The sequence below is a fragment of the Athene noctua genome, chromosome 3, assembly GCF_965140245.1.
Source record: "Athene noctua chromosome 3, bAthNoc1.hap1.1, whole genome shotgun sequence".
In the NCBI taxonomy this organism is placed as follows: domain Eukaryota; kingdom Metazoa; phylum Chordata; class Aves; order Strigiformes; family Strigidae; genus Athene; species Athene noctua.
This window is the reverse complement of record NC_134039.1, coordinates 80,376,310-80,397,047: the sequence shown is the minus strand read 5'-3', so window position 1 is coordinate 80,397,047 and position 20,738 is coordinate 80,376,310. Positions and strand designations below refer to the sequence as shown.

Below are 20,738 nucleotides of genomic sequence, written 5' to 3'. Positions count from 1 at the left end.
AAAAAATATCTCACAGCATGTGGGTTTATAGAGACGAATCAATGGGACATGAAAGAAAAGGCGACAGACCTCCATTACCCTGACTGGCAGAGCAGCTGAATGCTGCACACTGTACTGAGCGGAGCTACGAGACAAATCAGAAAATCACTGAGATTTGCCGCATATTTTCCAGTAAAAGCTGAATATGTGCTTTAATTTAGACCCCACTGTTAGCAGTCCTTCCCTCCCTCTCTCGCTCCACAGGCCGTAAAACCTGTCTAAATTCAGTCTCAGTTTAATCCCTAAACTATTTTCTTTCATCAGGAATCTCATATTGTTGCTCAGGTCTGATTCAAAATCCACTTGATATAGCGGAAAGATTTCCACTACTACTTGGTACGTTAACACTGAACAGTACCACCACCACCACCCTGCTTGGGCTGTATGTGCACTTACAGATGAAGAAGCAAAACGACAGAACTAAATTTTCAGTGGATGCAGAGAAGCCACTCTGGATCTGAATGTGTCCACTGGACCCAGCATAGCCCTTTCAGCTTTGTTCTTTGAGTGGATGGTGTGAACTGTGTTTTATTGGTGCTACATCTCACACACCAAGTTTCTATGGAGCAAATCCAATGAGAAACAGCTTACCAGTACGAGCCGCTGTCAGGGTGGCCCCTGCATTAGTTTTTCAAGGCAAGTTTCTATGTAGCGTTTTTGAACTCTGTGGGGGTGCTAGTTCTCACAGGGACCTCTGAAACTAATATAAAAATTGCCCGCAGTTGAAAACTATGTAAGTATATTGCTGTACATGACATAAACCTCTTACTGACATTGATCATGCAATAAAAATACTTCTCCCATCAGCTTCTTGCTTCAATCAAGCAAGCAGCTATCACCACATGGATCATTGGAAAACTGAGGTCAGAAGAACCTTGGAAGATTTCTAATCCAACCTCCTGCTGAGAGCAGGAATAGCTATGACACCAGACCAGGTTGCTCAGGACTTAACCCAGTAAGGTTCTGAAATCCTCCAAGGCTGCACAGCCTCTGTGGCCAATCCTGCTCATCTATCTTCATGGTGAAGTTTTTCCTTACACTGGTATGAACCTTTTGTTTCAACTCATGCCATTGCATCTCACCCTCTGGCCATGGACCACAGTGAAGAGCCTGGCTCTGTCTTCTTGCTAAGTTCCTCCCAGGCATGGGGGGCTGCTGTTAAGTCCCCCCCAGTCCTGCCTCTGCTCCAAGCTGAGGCAGCCCAGGTCCCTCAGCCTCTGATACAGCACATGCTCCCAAGCCCCTAGCTCAGCTCAGTAGCCCTTCACTGAACTCGTATCTCAAATCCCTCTCTGCTTAATTGCATGTCATTATCAAAAGATCCCAAAACCCCAGAAAACCCAAACCACAACAGACTTCTCAACAAATATCACACAGCACCATGCTGCTAATAAAAGGTGTGTAGAAGTCTATTCTCTTTACCCTAGACAATTAATTAACTAGCTACAGTTCTTTTCTTTTTTTAAATGAGGACACGATTCATATTTCCTTGGTGTTCACGTCAGGCTTGTCACACCTAAACCAACTCAAATGTTACATATCCAATCTCCACCCAAAATAAAACTGCTGTGTAAATATTTGGTTTTGCTGCACTCCTCTACCAGTTTTGTTGCATTGATGGGGCTGAGAGTCTTGTAGAAAGCATTTATCATTGACAGCTCTTCGTTAAAGTAAATTTGAAAATAACCTGCTGCTTCTTCAACACAAGTCTCCTGTTTGCTTAGTCAAAGATGAAAAAATGCAGAATTACCCTACAACTGTCTGTCATAAACAATGTACTATTTCTTTTAGCACAAGCCCCTGGAAAAAACAATTTGAGTCAGTCATTCATCAGAAAGTTTGATGTAATATTTTGCAGCACACAGATTTGCTTTTGGCAAGCTCTTGAAATGAAGTCTATTTATTCTTCTTTCTTCTGTCCCATCTCTATTTTTAAAAAACATGTATTCAACTCAGAGGTCAGGAATCGTGGTTTCCTAATGTAACATGAACTCTACTAGCAGCAAACTTGAATGAATAAAACTCCCTTGGGAAATGAAGACGCTTTCCATGTGTGATTAAGCTGCAAATGATTTCATCTAGGATTTCTAAACAGAGCCAGTGAAACAGGGCACCCAGTTCCCACTTGGTGAATCCTCTCACACCCTTTTGCAAACCTCATTCTGGCTGGAAGCCACCAATCCAGTCCTGCAGAGTCACCGTGTAGTATTATACACAAACAATACAATTAAGGTAGTGTGATTACCACCCACACCTTTTCAAAGCAAACATTTAGAAAAGCACAGGCAAATTTCACATAAAAAAGACACTGAGGCACAAAGAATTCACCATGCTAATGGCAGACAGGAACAGAGCTGGCAGTGCAATCCTATAGTTTCGTTTCGAGATTCAGGCTCACACAAATAAACCATCCAAGCTCAATGACAGAATCCTTTAAAAGTCCTTAAACAAAATTTAATCAATGTTCAAGCAATAACAATTAAAAAGTATATTAATTCCACGAGTCTCTAGTGGTCATAACCACAAAAGTCACAACTCATAAAGCTGCTTTCAGATCATCACTAGATGCAACGGTGGGACACGAATAATTCAAATAAACACTTAACAGGAATACGCGGCCTTAAGAGCATCCGAGAGGCTCCTTTTAACCATCTGCTGTTAGATGATCAATTGAGAATGCACAATTCATTTCTGTGTTTCCCTGTTATCTTGCTCCAAAACAAAGGAGAGAGATTGGAATTTGGGGGATGTTTTAGCTGAGCTTAGCTCAAGTTTAATACACCACTAATTTAGCAGGTGCTTCCCTAGCGCATTTGCTGAATTAGCTGTTGCTGCGCAAGCAGCACAAAAGCATTTATCTATCCTATCTTTTCCTGCCTGAGTAACTCTCACATGACTGCTTACATACACGTGGATCTTCATCTAGAAGGAATAAATTGGAGATCCTGCATGGAAGAGGAATTTTAACTCCTCAAACTGCAAAGCAATTTCAATATCCCACTACACAAAGTAAATGCTGTATAAAAATAACTTCAAGTATCCTCCCTCCCACAGAGAAGTTTAATGTTTTCAGATACAAAGATGCTCATTGAGCAACCAAGAAGTACCATACTGGTACTTTGGTCTTTGAGAGCCAAGACCAAGTGGTCACATACTTGAAAATCTCTCATTTAATTTCCTTGGAGCTCAAGTAACTTCAGGAAGAATGGAAGAGACCCTTCAAGTTGATCATACTGAATAGATACACCTGAAGTGGCACATGCCAGAAGCATGCAAGTTACATTTGGGGGAACATGTCCTATGGACACGCTTGCTTCCAATGTTATTTATTTTTTATTCTATCTATAGAGGGTTTTTTTCAGCAAAGTCCCTAATGGTAGTAACAGTGGAAACACGCATACAAGAGCTATGGACAGTCACTAGTGTTCTTAACAGATTCAGAGTAGATCTGAACAACACCAGGTTAAGGGTTCAACAGCTGCCAGAGCTTTTGCTACAACAGTGCTCCCATAGCTTCTGCAAGAGAGGGAAGTTCGTGCCAAAAAACCCCTTGTGTTTATATGGCATTCAGGGAATTGCATTTATTTTCTATCTGGTAGTCCTCATACCAGAAATCACCCACTACATATGGAATCTGAATATAAAAATTCCTGTGAGACACCATATATTTGTATTATTATACATATATATGGCATTCTCACCCTTCAAAAGATTCCTACAATTATTTCCAGCTGTGAAAGCAGAAGTAGAGTTGAGGCCCCTTAAAAAGCAGATAAATAAATGCCTAAAAATTACTGATGAACATCAAAATAATAGACTAGTCCAGGATCCAAAAGTTACGTGATTTCCTTTTTGCCACAATAAATTCTTGAATTAATATCTTCCACAGAAGCATTAGCTCAAATACTGAATACCTCCTGAAGAAGATTTTATTCTTAAAAAACTTCAACATCTGTTCTGAACTGTATTGTAAACCATCAAACACTATTTTTTAAGACTTACATTTTTAGGTCTTTAAACTACTGCGTAGACTTGCGGTTTGTTACAAGTAACCCAAAGGCATTCTTTGAAAAGAAATATGGTTTTACTCTCCCCCTTCTGATTTCTAGAGGAATTGGAATAAAAATTCTTCAGCATGTCTCTGCTCAGCCGTTACATGACCAGCACCACCTCACATCGGCCAGCTCGAGAGTAGAGCAAAAGAACTACTTAAATGCAGAGTGTGATTTCCAGGCACCATCTCAGTACTGTTTGCACATGAAAGCTCACCACCACTATCGTTTTTATCTATATCCTCTCAGGGCAGTAAGAGGCACTTGACTAGAGAGATTTACTTGATTAATCCTTGATTACAGATATCATTAATAACTTCCCACAGTTCACCCTTTAATTCAAAGAGTTCCTGAAAACAGAATACAAAATACTCTTCCCAGCCAAGATGCTCAAGCCAGCCACCACCCAAGGAGTTTAGCTCTTACACTGTCTTTTGCAGCTGAAAGGGATGACAGGGTTTGGATCATGGCAAAAAAACAGCTGGACTGCCTGCGGAGGCAGAGAGAAGGACCAGAGAGGTTCCTGGTGGCTGCAATTCCTCCTAGCCCCTCATGTTTTGTTCAAAAAGGCTGCCACTTCCAAGCTACGAGAGTTTTGCTTCTAGATCACAAGAGTGTCTTCACCTGCCTCAAAATCAAACACATTAGGGCAGTGTGTACCTACTGTGCCACAGGGATCGCTCATCAAATATCATCCTGTTACCAGATTACTTACTACATTACTATTCCACAAACAAAATTAATCCCATTGGACTTTTAAACTCTTCGGCAGGCATCTGGCTTTTGTTTATGACTTCAGCCTTGCCTTACTGATCTTAAGCAGGTTATTTCATCCCCGTGTGCCCCAGTTCATGCACCTACAAGAGAAGAGCATCTCTGAAACCACCACGAGCTTCTGCAAGGCCAATCTTGCTGCTTCTTGTCACGTGCTTTAAAATCTTCAGATCCCAGCAGACAAAATGAAGTAGCAAGACTGAAAAATTTCTGTCCACGCTATGCCAGAACAGCTTAACTCAGAATACCTTCCTTACACTGGGTAGCATCAGTTAACAGCTTCACTAGTTGCATGGCTGCCAAAGGCTGACAGACCACATAGACAACAAGCAGAAACAGCAGGAAAATACTGGCCTGCTGTTAAACAGGAAAGGTGAGTTAGTCAGCAACAACACTGAAAAGGCAGGGGTTCTCAACGCTTTCTTCATCTCGGTCTTTACCAGCACTGTTGGGCCTCTGGCCTTGGGAACAAAAATTCAGTTTGATGTAAACACAAACCCACTGTCAGTGAAGGAAGAGTTGGTATGCGAACTACGACAGGAGCTTGACTCTTAAAAATGGATAGGCTTGATGTTATTCACCCAAGGGTGTTAAGAGAGCTGGCTGATGTCATCTGGAGATTGGAGGACGTCTCAGAAGACTGGAAGAAGGCTAATGTCACCCCCATCTACAAAAGGGCTTAAAGGAGGATCCAGGAAATTATAGGCCCATCAGTCTTACTTCAATCTCAGGGAAAGTTATGGAACTTCCTGGGGGCTATCACAAGTCAAATGAAGCATGTGACTGGAAAAAGCCAGCACAGATTCCCCAAGGGCAAATCGTGCTTGACAAACCTGATTGCCTTCTATGACAAAGTAACCTGCTTAGTGAGCAGTGGACATTGTCTACCTGAATTTCAAGGCTTTCGATATGGTTCCCCACAGCTTCATCGTATAGAAACTGATGTGTTATGGTCGAGGCAAACAGTCTGTGTGGTGGGTGGGGAACTGGCCGACAGGCTGCACCCAGAGTGTGGTGGTAAACAGCTCTTTCTCAAACTGTCAACCTGTCACAAGTCCGGTCCTGCAGGGATCGATATTGGGCCCAACATTGTTTGTATCTTCAGAAGTGATCTGGATGATGGGATCAAGTGTACCCTGATGAAGTTTGCTGATAATATCAAACTGAGTGGGGAAGTGGACACTTCAGAAAGGTGAGCTACCCTGCAAGATGACCTGGACATGCTGGAAGAGTGGGCTAACAAGAACCTTATGAAGTTCAACAAGGACAAGTGTAAGGTCTTGCATCTGGGAAAACATAATCCAGGAGTGCAGCACAGGCTGGGATCTACCTGGCTGGGGAGTAGCTCTGTGGAAAGGGACCTGGGGAGTCCTGGTGAACAACAAGCTCAGTATGAGTGAACAGTGTTGCTGCAGCAAAGAAACCCAACGGGGTTCTGTGTTGCATCAACAATGATATCACCAGCAGAAAGAAGGAAGTCATTATCCCACTCTACTCTGCACTTGTCAGGCCACACCTAGAATAGTGTGTTCAGTTTTGGTCCCAGCTATACACAAAAGATGTGGACAGGCTGGAGAAGGTCCAGAGGAGGGACACAAAGATGATCAAGAGACTGGGAAGCCTGTCATGTGAGGAAAGGCTGAGAGAATTGGGTTTGTTCAGCTTTGGGAATAGAAGGCTTAGGGGAGACCTTATCATCATGTTCCAAGGGTGGCTACAAAGAAGATGGAAACTCCGTTTTTACAAGGAATCACATGGAAAACATGAGGGGTAATGGGTACACGTTAGCCCTGGGGATATTCCAACTGGACACAAGAGGAAAATTTTTCACAATGAGAACGATCAGACAATGGAATAATCTCCCCAGGGACATGGTGGATTCCCCAACACTGGACACTTTTAAGATCCATCTGGACAGGGTGCTGGTCTAGCCTGTGCTTTCATCAAGAAAGGTTGGACCAGATGATCCTTGAGGTCCCTTCCAACCTGGTATTCTGTGATTCTGTGATTGACTTCTTTCAGGAACAAGGGTGCTGCTCACTTGATCAGGGCAGCTCAAAGCAATCTCAGTGATGTCAAGGATATGGAAGGAAGCAGAGCTTGCTGGCTACTGAAGCTGTTCCTGTTGGCACTTTAGGGGATATTAAAATACAGTAAACCACTCAAAATCTCAAGGAAATCCAGCTAATGCTAATTTTCTTCCCTTAAATACTGCTGAGAGTGTAATGTCAACAAAGCACAGATAAAACATCCACTAGATGAGAAACCACAAGAAAGAGGGTCATTTTAAAGATGTTTGCATTGGCACTGACACCTAAAAGGAGATGGAGTGCAAGATTTGGGGCAATGATCCACAGTTAAAATTCTCTCAAATGCAAAGAGCTGCTTATGGCTCTTGTTCAATTTAAACACCACCAGGCAGTCTCTGTTCCTGTGCTCTGAAGTTCAGTCAAGTCTTGGGTGCTAAGGGAAGAGCCTAGATCCTCCCAGAGGCTGAGGGCTAAAAAGCAGTACTGGTGAGGATAGAATGGCTAGTTAGTCTTGGTATCTAGTCTATTCGGAAAAGAGATGCAGAAAGACACAAACAGCTTTAAGCACATACTCACCTTCCACTAAAATCACCAGGCCCAATGAACAGGAATTTGTATTAATCCAGAAGAATTTTCCCTCAGGCTGCAAGATCTACAATGAAGCTCTCTACCACTGGGTTTGAAACCAGCTGAAAGTACCAGTTCTAAATAGTTGCATTTCTTTCTTCTCTTGCTCAGTTAAAATGCTGAAGAGGTATCACTGAAGTTGTGTAATCAGAGGTGAAAGGTGAGAGAAAGAAAGTTCCTCTCCCCTCCTACTGCAACAGGAGGTCTCCACGCAAGGTGAGGTGTAAGAGCTCTGGGAGAGAAAAAAAGGAGATGGAGAACTTCATTCACCACTGCAGGCAGAGACTAGATCCCCTTTTTGTCTGATGCGGGTGAAATTTGGATACAGACTCTCTCTGCAACAAACTACTTAGCATCTAATTTTTATTATAGGCAGTGGAAAAGACAGCAAAACATAAGATGAAGACTAGCACACTGTAAACAGCACCCATCTTCCCTAAATCCTGGTCTGTGCTCAACCCACTATAACACCATGCTTCCAGTCTGAGACTAACGGCTGACAAAGCAGACTGTGCATCTTACATCATTTCTTTTTCCAAGAAGTTCTGGATGTTTGGTAAGGACTTTATATTGTCCATGCTCATTTTTCTCAGGTCCTTGTGATTACTGAAATCTCTAGACAGGGTTGGGGATGGAGAAAGCCATTCTGATGGCAAGGAGAAGACCCAGTGTATTGGACACCTCTCATTAAAAAGGCCCTTAATAACTCTATTGCTTTCTCCTTGCAGAACAACAGCATGTCATGCACACACCCTCTCCCCTCCATCTCATCTGATGCCATTCATTTGAAAGGAATAAATCATGACTAGCAAAGGCATGCAACTGACTGTATATCTGGCTTTCACCAATACACTACACAGGTAATCATTACATTGCAGTAAACATGACTTTCAGGAGAAGATCACTGAAATTATGCCTCCTAGGAAATGCACTCCACAGCACAGTTTGCAATTAGATTAATCCCAAAAGGTAACTAGCAATTTATTTATACATGGGTCAACAGTGATCCATATGCAATTCTGAAATGACACAGATTTTAAATAGATTCTAAGATCAGAAAAGCAAATAAGAGCAATTATACTCCCTGCAGCTACAATGCACCATCAGTGTTCTAGACCAGTCAGTCTGGACCACTAAATTAAAAACCAAGGGAGGTTTGGTTGAATCAAATTTAACCACATTAAAATATGGGATTTCATATGAAAACCGAGCCTTGATTCAAAATCATAAGTCCAAAGAGTCAAAGGAGAGTTTCTTCAGGGCTTCACTACTGCAAATGTTAAGAACTATCAAACAGTGTCACCCAGTGGTAAAGGACTTCCTGCAGACAGGAACAGGGTAGAGTCAGAGGGGAGAAGGGGGAAGACTGACCCAAATCCATGTTTATATACAAACCCGATAAACTTAAAGAAAAGCCCATACCATTTTATAGCAGAAAGTTTTACTTCTGAGTCATTCTATTTCTGAAAACATCAGCATTAGAGGACAGTGATTCTACAAGTAGAGAAGGTTTAACACTAGAGGTGTGTTTCTATGGGAAAGGGGGAAATAGGAATTCCCATTTCTATGGGAAAGAGCAGCCAGAAGCCTCATTAATTGGGAGAGTGGAAACATTTCAAACATCTGACTTGAGGTGCTTAAAAGAGACTGGTGAGTCTTGAATGCTCGTAAAATCTAGTTCACAAGACTTCAGCAGGATTCTTCCAGGGAAGAGAGAAACACATCAATAGTGGTTGTTTATGCATTTGTTCTGTATTTTCTTCGCAAGAAAATAGTGAGCAACGTGTGTCCCAGTGAGGGTAAGCAAGGTCAAGGAGCAAAAGAGTGTAGGTCATGCTCCTGAAACAGAAATCCTCTTCTGGATGCTATGATGATGGAGGGTCCTAGGAAATACTCAATCGGGCAGAGGTTTATGCCACATACAAGCTAAAAAGGGTAAAATGACCTTTGATATATGTGACAAAATTTTAGAACAAGAGAAGAGGCAGGTTCCTTGAAACCCATGTAAACATGATTAGCACAGCAAACACAGTTTTCTTATTTACAAAGAAAATAGGAAGTTAAAAAGCAAATGTATGAGCAGTATCTATGAACTGGTAAACATGCCCTATATTGAGGCAGTGCTAAGAGGTCTGCTCATTTGATTTTTAAAAAGTGAAGACCAGCCTGATTATCCTGTAAGTAACAAGTCTGACAATGGTTTGAGAAATTTCCACAACTGGAGATTGGGGCTAGAAAACAAATTCCTAAAATAAGGTACACTTTTAAAGCGAGGGGAATAAAACACTAAATTCAGTAAATAGATGTGTGTTCAATTGCATGGAGAGACCAAATTACAGGATAATAATTATCCCTTCTAGTTTTACAAATTTATAAATCTATGAATGCAATTAATACGTGTTTGCAAGGGGGTTAGAAGATTAAAATCTCTGCATTAATCAGGTAGTTATGTATTCAGTAGTTACAGCAGCAAAAATCAGACCAAACGAGTTAAGTATTTCACATTCTGCCTATGTTACAGCAGCGCTGTAAATCCCTGAGTCTTGCCGATCGGAGTGTAGCAGGGCGGGTGAACCTCCAGATTTCGCTTTGTGCCAAGTGTTGTTCCTTAGGGCACACGAGTATCCTGCCAGGAGGCACAGCCCGATCTGCTGAGCTGTCACGACTCTCCTCCCCTCTGGGTGTTTCTGAATGACAACTTAAAAGGAATTTTACCACTCATAAAAGCAGCCCGTTTTCAACAAATTTAAAAACACCGACATAATGAAAAACACACAGTCGACTGCAGCTTGCCAGCTTCCGAAATATATTCATAGGTAGTTATGTAAAAGTTAAGTACTTCTTCAGACCAGGCAGATATGTATCAATTACCTGCCAACTCAACAACTCAAGTTCCTTTCATTTTTTCAGAAGAAACCCCTTTCCTAGGAAGGACAAAAAAAAAAAAAACAAAAAAACAACCAAAACCACACCACACAAAAATCTGCACTAGTAAATACTGCTTTTTTTCTTCTCTCTTTGGTGGCAAACAGCTCAGAGCAAGCATCCGGCCTGTTTTGACTTCTCAACAAAAGGAGTATCTTTTCTCAGAAACAGAGAAAAGGAAACAAAAAGAAATAATTTTCTGAAACCTATTGCTACTCCAATCTAACACACTCCCCGCTTACTCACAGGAAAGAAATAAAACCTTCACCTCAAGCAGTAAGTCTTGGCTCAGGCAACTGTATCCACATTCCAGCCTTCACTGTGTCCACAAAGAGACACCCTTCCTTGCCCAGACCTGTTTTATCCACTCTCAGCTGGCAGAGATGTATTTTAGGTATGTGGCTCTTCACTGCAACTCAGCTGAAAAGGACACCACTACAAAGGCAGTGAATAAAGACCTGAAGGAAAAGGCAAAAATAAAGAGACCTGTAAAACTGATGATCTGATCTTCCAAAAGTGAGGTGGAGCAAGAAATTAAAGAGAAGGCTGTTCCACACCCTACTCATGACCTTAACCAAAGGTATGGTGCCCTAATGGGTTTAAAAGGAATGAGTGGGTGTAAGAATATGTCAGCCAGAACAAGCCTTCTGGAAATGTATCATACAGGAGGCAGGGCATATGCCATATGAGTTTAGGACAGCCAAGCCTGATGTACATGAAGCTGTTAACTGCAACAGTGATCAACAGGAGCCCTGCAAAGAACATGATGTGCCACAGAAGGTTTAGTGGATCATCATCTTCTCACTGTTTGATGGAAGAAATAAGAGTTAGAAAAACAAAAATTTGTAGAAAACAAAAATTGAAAAAAATGTTGACACCAGGTCACACCTGTCAAAGCTGGTGACTTTTTACATGCTCTTTATAAGCAGCTACGATCAGCAACTTCTGTTGCAACCTCATAAATCAGGAAGCTGTGACACCAGGGCAGGGCTGAGTATCAGTCAGTACACTGCACGTAAAATGGTAACACAGCCTGCCTTGCTTCCCAGACAGAACAGTATTGTTTTCTAAAGAAACTTGCCTCCATCTGAACAGTATATTGATGTGTTGCTCACACAACTGAGTTGCCTTTGGCCTTTTAGCCTCCCTGGAATGAAGAACACAGAAAGTCAACACATAAAAGCAGTCACACAAGCTTAGCAGGTACACAGGGGAGATTTTAGCTTATACTCTGGCCGAAGAAACTAAGTCATGTATGGTGACACAGGACTGTGTCTAGGATGTTTTCTATGTCATCCTCTTTTTTTGATTTTCTTAGAAAGGCTTGAAGAGGTTCAGGAAGGGAGAAACAGACCACCATTCCCTAATCCATTCAGAAAGGAACTGCTCAACAAATTCCAAGTAGTTAAAGAAGAAAAATAAGAAACTAGAGGGATGACCCCAGTCTCTCCACAAAGGGATTGTTTGTTGAATTTGTGAGCTGGTGGCGGGAAAGGAATTTCCTACAATTGTTACCTTTCTGCTTGACAGACCACCTGGAGGAAAGTCTCAGACTGTCCTTCCTCAGCAGCACTTATGAAGGGGGCCAGCCGTTCCACCAGGGTTAGGAGGACTGCTCAGCTCTGCTCTTTGCATCCTTCACTGGGGCTTTTGAGAGGACAGCTCGCTTACTTTATGTACTACAGAAGTGGAATTGAACTGGACTTGAACTGGAAGAACTCTTAAGTACATAAATTGAACAAAAACCCCCACCTCAGTAATCCTAAGAGGTGCCACAGGGATCTCCATCAAACTCTTAAACAACCTACATCCCAAAAAGTCACACGCTAGTTCACAATGGTCTCAGAAAGGAAAATATAATGTGTATATTCTTGTCTCTTCATGCTCAATAATAAAGAAAAACCTTAAAGATGCCAAAACCCAAAGGACTGCAAAACAAAACTTACGTAGAGCCAAGAAAGGGGCTGAAAGTCTGTCGTTGGATGCCTGCAGCTGAGGAACAAAAGCAGTATTAGGTCACAGCTTGGCTCTTGCTAGTCAAGGTTCACGAAAGCAGCCTACAGAGCTTCCAGAGAAGTGAACGCCATTTGTCATTCACATACAGACAACCAGACGGCCACGTCTCTGAAAAAGGGTGCTGTCAGCCTGAAGAGAAAAGGGTTTGAAAAAGGCCTTCTCACAAGCCTCGGAGCCCGTTTATTAACACCATTTCACAGGTGACTCAGCTTATTTTACAACAGGCAGGCTGAAAAGCTGTCCCCTAGCTACGTTTTTTAACAGCAGCAGCTTAATTAATACGATGAATACCTATTGATAGGCTATCATAACCACCAATTGCCAGCTGCACCTCTTCATGCCTGGAGCCAGCCCTGCTCTTTGTTCCTCTGCTGAACAGACAACTCAGGGGGGCTCTTAGCACCTGCTGGGCCTGCAACCAAAGAGGGAAACTTTCAGGCCAACAAACTTTATACGCTGGCAATAAACTGCATGTTAAGAACTCCTTAAAAATGTCACCGTGCAGTGTTCCCAGCAGGATATCATCTTACTGTCTCAGATGTTTGTAGAAGGAAGAAATGGCAAGAGGTGTTTCTGCGGTCCTCTTCCTGCTCTCCTTCAATAGCTAAATGGGCTGTTTTAAATAAACTAAATACAGAAAAATTTTTATTAAAATTCTAATGAGCCTATATGATCCCCATTTTTTTTGAAAAGCACACCTCTGTTTTGCAGTCAGAACACACTCCAGCAAATAGTCATGGGTGAATACTCGGCTCTCCGGTGAACACATTGCACTGTGTCACAAACCAGCAAGCACTGCTTTTTGTGTTTCCAATCACTAAATTAATTACTAGTTTTCTCCATGACTGCATAACCTACAAAGACGTTATGAATTTATTAGAAGGAGAGGAACTGTTTTTGTGATGGAGGGTGAAAGGGGAATTGGTATTTGTGCAGGCATCTCATGCAGGAAAGGTGGTCTGCAAATATCAGCACTATTTCTAAAAAAATAAAAGGAGATGGAAGCCCCTTTCCTTTACTGTAAATTCTTGATCCATTACTAGTACCATAAATCTCAGTAAAACAAACTAACCTTCCACAACCTTTTCAAATACTTTAACCCAATTTGCTCAGACTCATACATACATCACAGCTTGTCCATCGTCTTACAACACAATTAATTTCTCAACCTGTTAGCTAAACAAATAGTGGAGAATTTCAGATTGCCAAAGTAGAAAATTAACATCTGCTTCTTTTTTTTTTTTTTTTTTTTAATTAGGCAATCATGTTTTGCCATGATTCACTGAGGAATTATGTTTTAAAACTGAAAAAAAAAAATAAATTACTTAGGAAGGAGAATTCATCAAAATATAAAGTGGGACCTGTTCATTATAAAGGGCTTGGTCACAACAGAAGCTTGCTCACTCAGCAGGAAAGCTGCCCCGTAATTACAGTGAGGAACCAAGTCGTGACAGAAGAGACAGGCTCTATTCTCAGCTCTACCAAAAACTGGATTTGATATGCTGAGGCTTGAATTAATGTGGAACAGGCTGTGGTTGTCAGCACAAGAGAACATGTCGGATACCAAATGCTGAGAGAGCAAGACAGGCTTTTTTGGATGAGCAGATCAGTAAGAAACATCATCAATTATAACAACACTATGCTTTGTTCTATTATAGGCAGCGTTTTGTCAAAGGTTTTGGAGACATTTCATGTAAAGCACTCTTTTTTTTGGATCAAACAAATGCTTGTTTTAGAATCAAGAGGGAAAATCCAAATAGGTAATTTGCTGAATGAAGTACAGAAAATTAAATTGATGTTTAAAATAAGCTAAAAAGTTACGGAGCAACAGATACACAGAAGAAAATTTAGAAAATATGTTAGAGTTAATAACACAGAGACTGTGAACTTCTTGGTGCTGCAAAAGAAACACCAGGGATTTACAAGTCATATGCCTGAAGGACAGATGCCATTTTCACCCCAAGCCTATTTTTATGAATTTCTTACTTCCCAAGTTATTACCAAAGTCCCTAGTGGGTTGTGTTTTTTTTGTTATTTGTCTATGGATTTATCATCTCAACAACAAAAAAAGACACATTAAACACATGCTTTTGTAAGCTGCACTAGCAAATATGTTCTCAGAAACAACTCCAAAACCAAGATCCATGTTGAAAAGCTGGAATGAGAACTGGGAGCCTGAGGGCTTTCCTATCCCACTGCTGAATACAGCATGTTCTTCTCAAGCATGTTAGTTACAAGACAGAGATCCATTTATCAAAATCTGTCCTCTTTAAAACAGCATGGTCTCCTCAACAGTCTCAGTGCTCAGCAGGGTGCAAATACTGCATCTTCAGCCACTACACCAATGTGAGTTTAACATATACGTTAGTGTTTAACACTACAGAAAATGTTTGCTACAGTTAAGTCCCTTTTCATCAAGAGAATGTTAACAGTCATCCTTTAATGTGAATGTTAATGAATCAGCCATAGCTTTTTTCATATCATTGAGATATATGGTGTTATAAACCCAGGATTCCTACCCATTGCACTGAACCTAGCAGCTTGCCTGCACAGAGGATGTTGTCCCACCTGCTTTAACACTGATTCCAAAAAAAACGATTGGAAAAGCTGCACAGAAACACAACAAAAGCAGCATTGTTACTGCCAGACAGCAAAAGGATCCGTTTCCAGTTTAGAAATGCATTTGGTTGTGAAAGTAATCCAGGAGCCTTTCCCCGCACAGATTTGTCATCAATTCTTCTTATTCTCTCACCTACACTTTTCCAGCACTACTGAAAGCAGCAACATCACCGATACCAATGGCACCAAACTACAACGGGTCCATGTTTGAACATGGTCTGAACATGGTGTTAGCTCAACCATATGTGCATCTTATGGATCTTTCCAGCAGATGACAGCTTCCTCCAGTCAGTCCCAAATCAGCCGTATTTGAGAAACTACAGCAGTGATCAGCTCTTGCTGCACCCACATGAGCAAACAGGCCCTCCAAGGAAGCAAAACCCCCTCTTCTGGGGGTTTGAGACAGACACGGTCAGCTGGGATCATGCAGCTTCTGCCAGTGCAATGCATCAGTGAAAAGCAGCACATGGGTCTATCTGTATCAGTATTAAGCAGTTATTCCAGACTGGGAACGGCTGTGCCAGCATAAACACAATCAGCCTGTGAGGAGAATCGTACCACTTCAACCCTACAAACAAAGCAGTACAACTTGTAGAAGGAGGTTAGATCCCAGTAACATTTAAGATTAGACTAAAAAGTGCAGGTGCAAAAGCAATATATCTCTACTAAGGACACTGTCAGAAAAACATTCCAGCTCCTTCATCTTTCTTGATATATGCAGGCAATGAGGAAGGAGTTAGAAAAAAGGATGAAATGACAAGATTTCACACATTGTTGTTCAAGTTTCATTAGAGCTCAAGTTACACATTTATTTGACTGAGCAATTAGAACCAAAATTAGAGCAACCTCACTGTCCACACACACTTGAGAGAGTCATTATGCTCCACAAGCTTACAGTCTACACAGAGAGCTGAATCATTATCCCCGTTTTATATCCTATATCTTCCTGGAAGCCTTTGGGGCTTACGAAATAGGAGAACTTATCAAAAATTTTATCTTTGACTGCCTTCAGTTGATATTGCATCCCTCCAGAGACACAACCCTCAGCTCATTTTTCCCACAAAGGTAACATCCTACTCACATTTTAGGTAACTAAACTGTTCAGTTTTTACAGTTAAAAAAGATGTCAGTTGCCACCTTCAGCCCCAAACCTCACCTTGCCAGCACCACTAACCTCTTTGCTGCAAAGTCAGGCTGCATAAGGTGCAATATTATGTATCTTTGAGCACGGTGACAGTCACCTCCATGAAGAGTCCACCAACATGGCATCATCTTGTACGTAGCTAACAACTCCAGTGTTTCAGGTTAAACATGCTCTTTCAAGAGCCATTTCCCTCTCACAAACACACCTAATTAAACATACACCTCAGAGCCTGGTGGAACAAACAGTAGGCCTTTGTGGTTGTACAGGGGTGCAGAGTTTGATTCAGGAAGTGTATGTCTGCAAAGTAATTTTGATCCACATCCTACTGTGCTCAGTGTTCTCCTATGGCATCTCTTCAACAAACATTTACTACCACTGAAAATCCAGTGCTTCCAGGAAAACAATGTTTAGTTAAACTCACACAGTGATAAAAAAATGACAGTAAGACCATTAAAAGTTTGAAGTTAATGAATGAACTTTGCAAGTCAGCAGCAGTGGGTTTACTAGAGTGCATGCCAGCAAATGCGCCTGTCTACCATCAGAAGTACCAGTCTCAATAGTAGGGAGATTTACAAATTTGTTAGTTGTTTCCAGTAGAGTCAAAATGGAAATGTTTGTAGAGGCCAGAGCACAAGCTCTTATCAGGGAAAAGAGATTTATGCACAATTTCAGAGTTCTTTCATCTCCTCTGCAGGGTATTTCCATTGCTAGGGGGTGCCGACATCCATTTTAGAGAAAACCTCTGAATGTGTCTTTTAAATATCCCTCCCCAAAAACTCCCATGGGACAGCTGCATTACTTCAGCAAGTGACTTGAGAGGCTGGAGACAGTATGTTAAATGAAGTAAGGCAGACACACGGAAGGCCAAGGCAACAAGAATTTCATCCAAATTCTCATGTCTGGTTCTCCCCTTCCTTACATCAGGTAAATCAAGTTAGTTCAGCTGTAAACACCTATTTATCTTACCCAAGACCTCAGCTAAAAACTGAAAACATCAACCACTTGTCTCTGTCTTGGTTAAGACCTTTTATACATCCCACTCTAACCCTTGTTTATACCATTATGATTATTCCCTAGTTATAAACAATGGCTTCATTGAAACCTGCATCTTTATAGAAGCATTCATGTCACCTACATTTAGGCCTTTAACTGCTGTAGCTAAAATGGGAAAGCAAGCTCCTTATAGCATTTGCATGGTTATCCAGAGGGCAAATCAAAGCAGCTGTGCTGAGTACTAATATCAAATATCATCACTCTCAAGCAGCCTCCAGAGACACTTGTCTTCCTCCACTGGAGTTATGGCAAGTCCAGAGAGCCTGGATTCCCAAACTGCTTTTGAATAGCAGTGGGAAAGGTCCCTTCAAAAATCAATAATTAGAAATTCTAGTTCAAATTTCATAAACTACAGTAATACTGAACAAATCAAACCTGCCACTGCTTTCTACAATATATCCAGTATGCCAGTTACTTCCAGCTTCACATACTGCATAAAGTAAAACCATGGAAAATGCTCAGTTTATAATCATTTCCTGTATTATTCAACGCATTGTGTGCAATACCTTGCGGATTAATTATCTAGATAACAAAATGACTGCAAGTGCCATTAATGTTGTTGGTCTGAAGTAATCATCTAAAGAATGAGAGCAATGTGCTCCTGTGATCTGCCGCATGAAGAAAGCTGAACTGCTCCTACCCGCTACACACGGGTGAGAAAAACCCCTTCCTCCTCGTGCAGGAAGGTGACTATACAATTACGCAGTTGTGGAAAGTCCCAATGATTGGGAAAAATTGAAGAAAGGAAAAGGTTTTCATACCTGGAAGCCAAACTGTTCAAAAGAATGGAGAGAAGGGTCACACCAAGTCTAACACATCTGAGTCGTCCTCATCTGAAATCCAATGAGGAGCCAGAACTTCTTATGAATCACTACATGAACTCACTATGTATTAATGCTGTACAGTGAAAACTGTTTTTTAGTCCTGTACGTAGAATCCCAAAGAGTAGTGCAAGCCATCAAGGGCTGAACTCACTGCAGAGCCCAGTGGATCCCCAGTACTGACTGCTCAGAGGATGCATATGCCCCCCCTGCTCCCCAAGCACCCAAACTTGGCCAGAGATGTCATGCTCCTGCCATGGAAGTGGCTGTCTAAACACTGGCAGCAGGACAGGGTGGAATACAAACAGTCACTAAGTGGGATGGTCCACTTCGTCTAAAAGGTATGTGGACTTTTTGGCTGGGCTAAGCCAATTCTAGACATTTTCTGTGGAGAAAAAAAAAAAGAGAACAGGACCTCTTGGAAATTAGCTGTTAGAGCAGGCCCAGAGGAGGACCATGAAAATGGTCAGAGGCTGGAACACCTCTCCCATGAAGAAAGGCTGAGAGAGTTGGGCTTGCTCAGCCTGCAGAAGAGAAGGCTCCAAGGAGACCTTGCTTCAGCCTTTCAATATATAAAGCAGGCTTATAGGAAAGATGGAGAAAGACTTTAGCAGGGTCTGTAGTGACAGGACAAGGGGCAACAGTTTTAAACTGAAAGAGAGTAGGTTTAGACTGGACATAAGTAAGAAATCTTTTATGCTGAGGGTGTTGAAACACTGCAAGAGGTTGCCCAGAGAAGCAATCTGTGAAGCCCATCGCTGGAAGTGTTCAAAGCCAGGTTGGACAGGGCTCTGAGCAACCTGATCTAGTGAAAGATGTCCCTGCCCACTGAAGGGAGGGATTGGACTAGATGAACTTTAAAGGTCAAACTCAAACCCTTCTGTGATTCTATGACCAATCACATTTATATTAGGATGAGATAAACATGTTTTTGAGGGTGCTTGTACTGATTGACAAAAGCAGTCCAACACCCAGAGATACCACACCCAAGGTGACAGAGCCCTCCTGCACCCAGGACACCCACACCAGGGAAGAAAGCCCTCGAGCACAATTACTGCTCTCCCCAACCACGGATGTGGCCACGTGCCACCACCAGGCTCAGATTGCACAGCTGGAAATGTCTCATCTCTCTGTGTCCTGGTTAAACAAGAAGCACTGCTTTCTGTTTGAAGGCAATATAAATTACACCACTGGAAATACCAATGGAAATATTTCTGTTATTTCCAGGCCACCAAACACAAGTAGCACTTACTAGTTTACTACTCTGGTTTCCAATTTGAGAAATGCCTTTAATGGAAGCGCTTTCTTAAACACATACCAAATGCCACTGAACATAAACGTTCCCAAACTGTCTCAAAGACAGCTCTGTTTCTAAATTAACTTTGAGCATGTTCTAAACTAAAAAGGGAGGAGGGGAGGGAAGGAAAAAAAAAAAAAAAAGATACAAAGAGGAAGAACGTCTCTTTTGTGGCATTTTTCTTTCTGCAAGCACAGGAGGAAATAGGTGTTGGTACAAGCAGAAAGGAAGAAAGATTTACATCTCAAAGTTTCAAAACAAAGTGCTATCAGCAAAAATATTAGATTATTGATGCAGAGAGAGGAAGCTGAAAAGCTGCTTAACATTTCAAGAAGCTGTGAGGCTTTTCACTCAGTGATGTAGCTGGGGAAAATAAAAATATTCTTTGAGTAGGATTTAGTAACTCAATAACAAAAGTCAAATAGATTAAATGCTGCATCTGTTGTTATAATTAAATTAACAAAGTACTGATAGAATCATGCATGTTTTCCCCTTGTGTGCCATACCCTGGGCAAAGCTGTGCTGTAGTTGTACATATTTCCTGTGTTATAAATTAAAACACAAGCCAAATTCACCCTTCCTGCAATGCTATTAAAAATCAAGGAAGATTACTCCAGGGATAAATCTAGCCCAGAGATGTTTTTCAACAAAGATAACTTTCAGAATAAATTCAACCAAAATAGGTCTGCATTAAAATACTTGAAACATTTTCACTGGTGTTCCCTGAGCACTTGTTTAAAAATATACTGCAAATACAGTTCCCAGTATTAAATAGGTGGAAAATTTTGAAGACAGTGTTTTAGAATACTCTGTTTCCAGGTGATCAACCTGATACTTTTACAGTCTGGATTTGAGGGGGGTGGTTTTGTCGTTGTTGCTGTTCTGGGTTTTTTTGTCTTCAGGATTTTTTTGGATGTGGGAGTGGATTGTGGGTTTGGGGGGGGGTTGGGGGGTGGTGGTGGTGGTTTTTTAAATACCTAGGTATCTGCACTCTTAAATAAAGGCCACTTTATATGCAGGTCAACTTGGGTACCAAGAATTGAGGAAGAGCTCAGAAATTACAGGTGTACTTGGAGAATCAGACCCATGCAGCCAAGAGATTCGAGTTTTTACACTGATGTGACACAATCAGATGAAATACTACTATAAATAGCACCAGGTTAGACTTAGAGCTGGCATGAGCTGGAGCCAGTCTACTGAAACCAATTAATCTTCCTCAGCTTATTTGACTCACTCAGGGAATGTGCACAATCTTAATATTACAGTTCTCCACAGAGTCACATATGCAGAAGTGGTGGCAGGAGCAATGGCCTCAGTTAACCTTCATACGTAGCAGCATGA

General features: G+C 41.5%; 1 protein-coding gene across 3 annotated transcripts in view; it reads right to left on the bottom strand.

The window, feature by feature from the left end:
• FAM107B (family with sequence similarity 107 member B) overlaps window positions 1-20,738 on the bottom strand; it is a 63,175-nt gene that overhangs the window by 10,462 nt on the left and 31,975 nt on the right. The gene's annotated exons all lie outside the window — the stretch shown is intronic.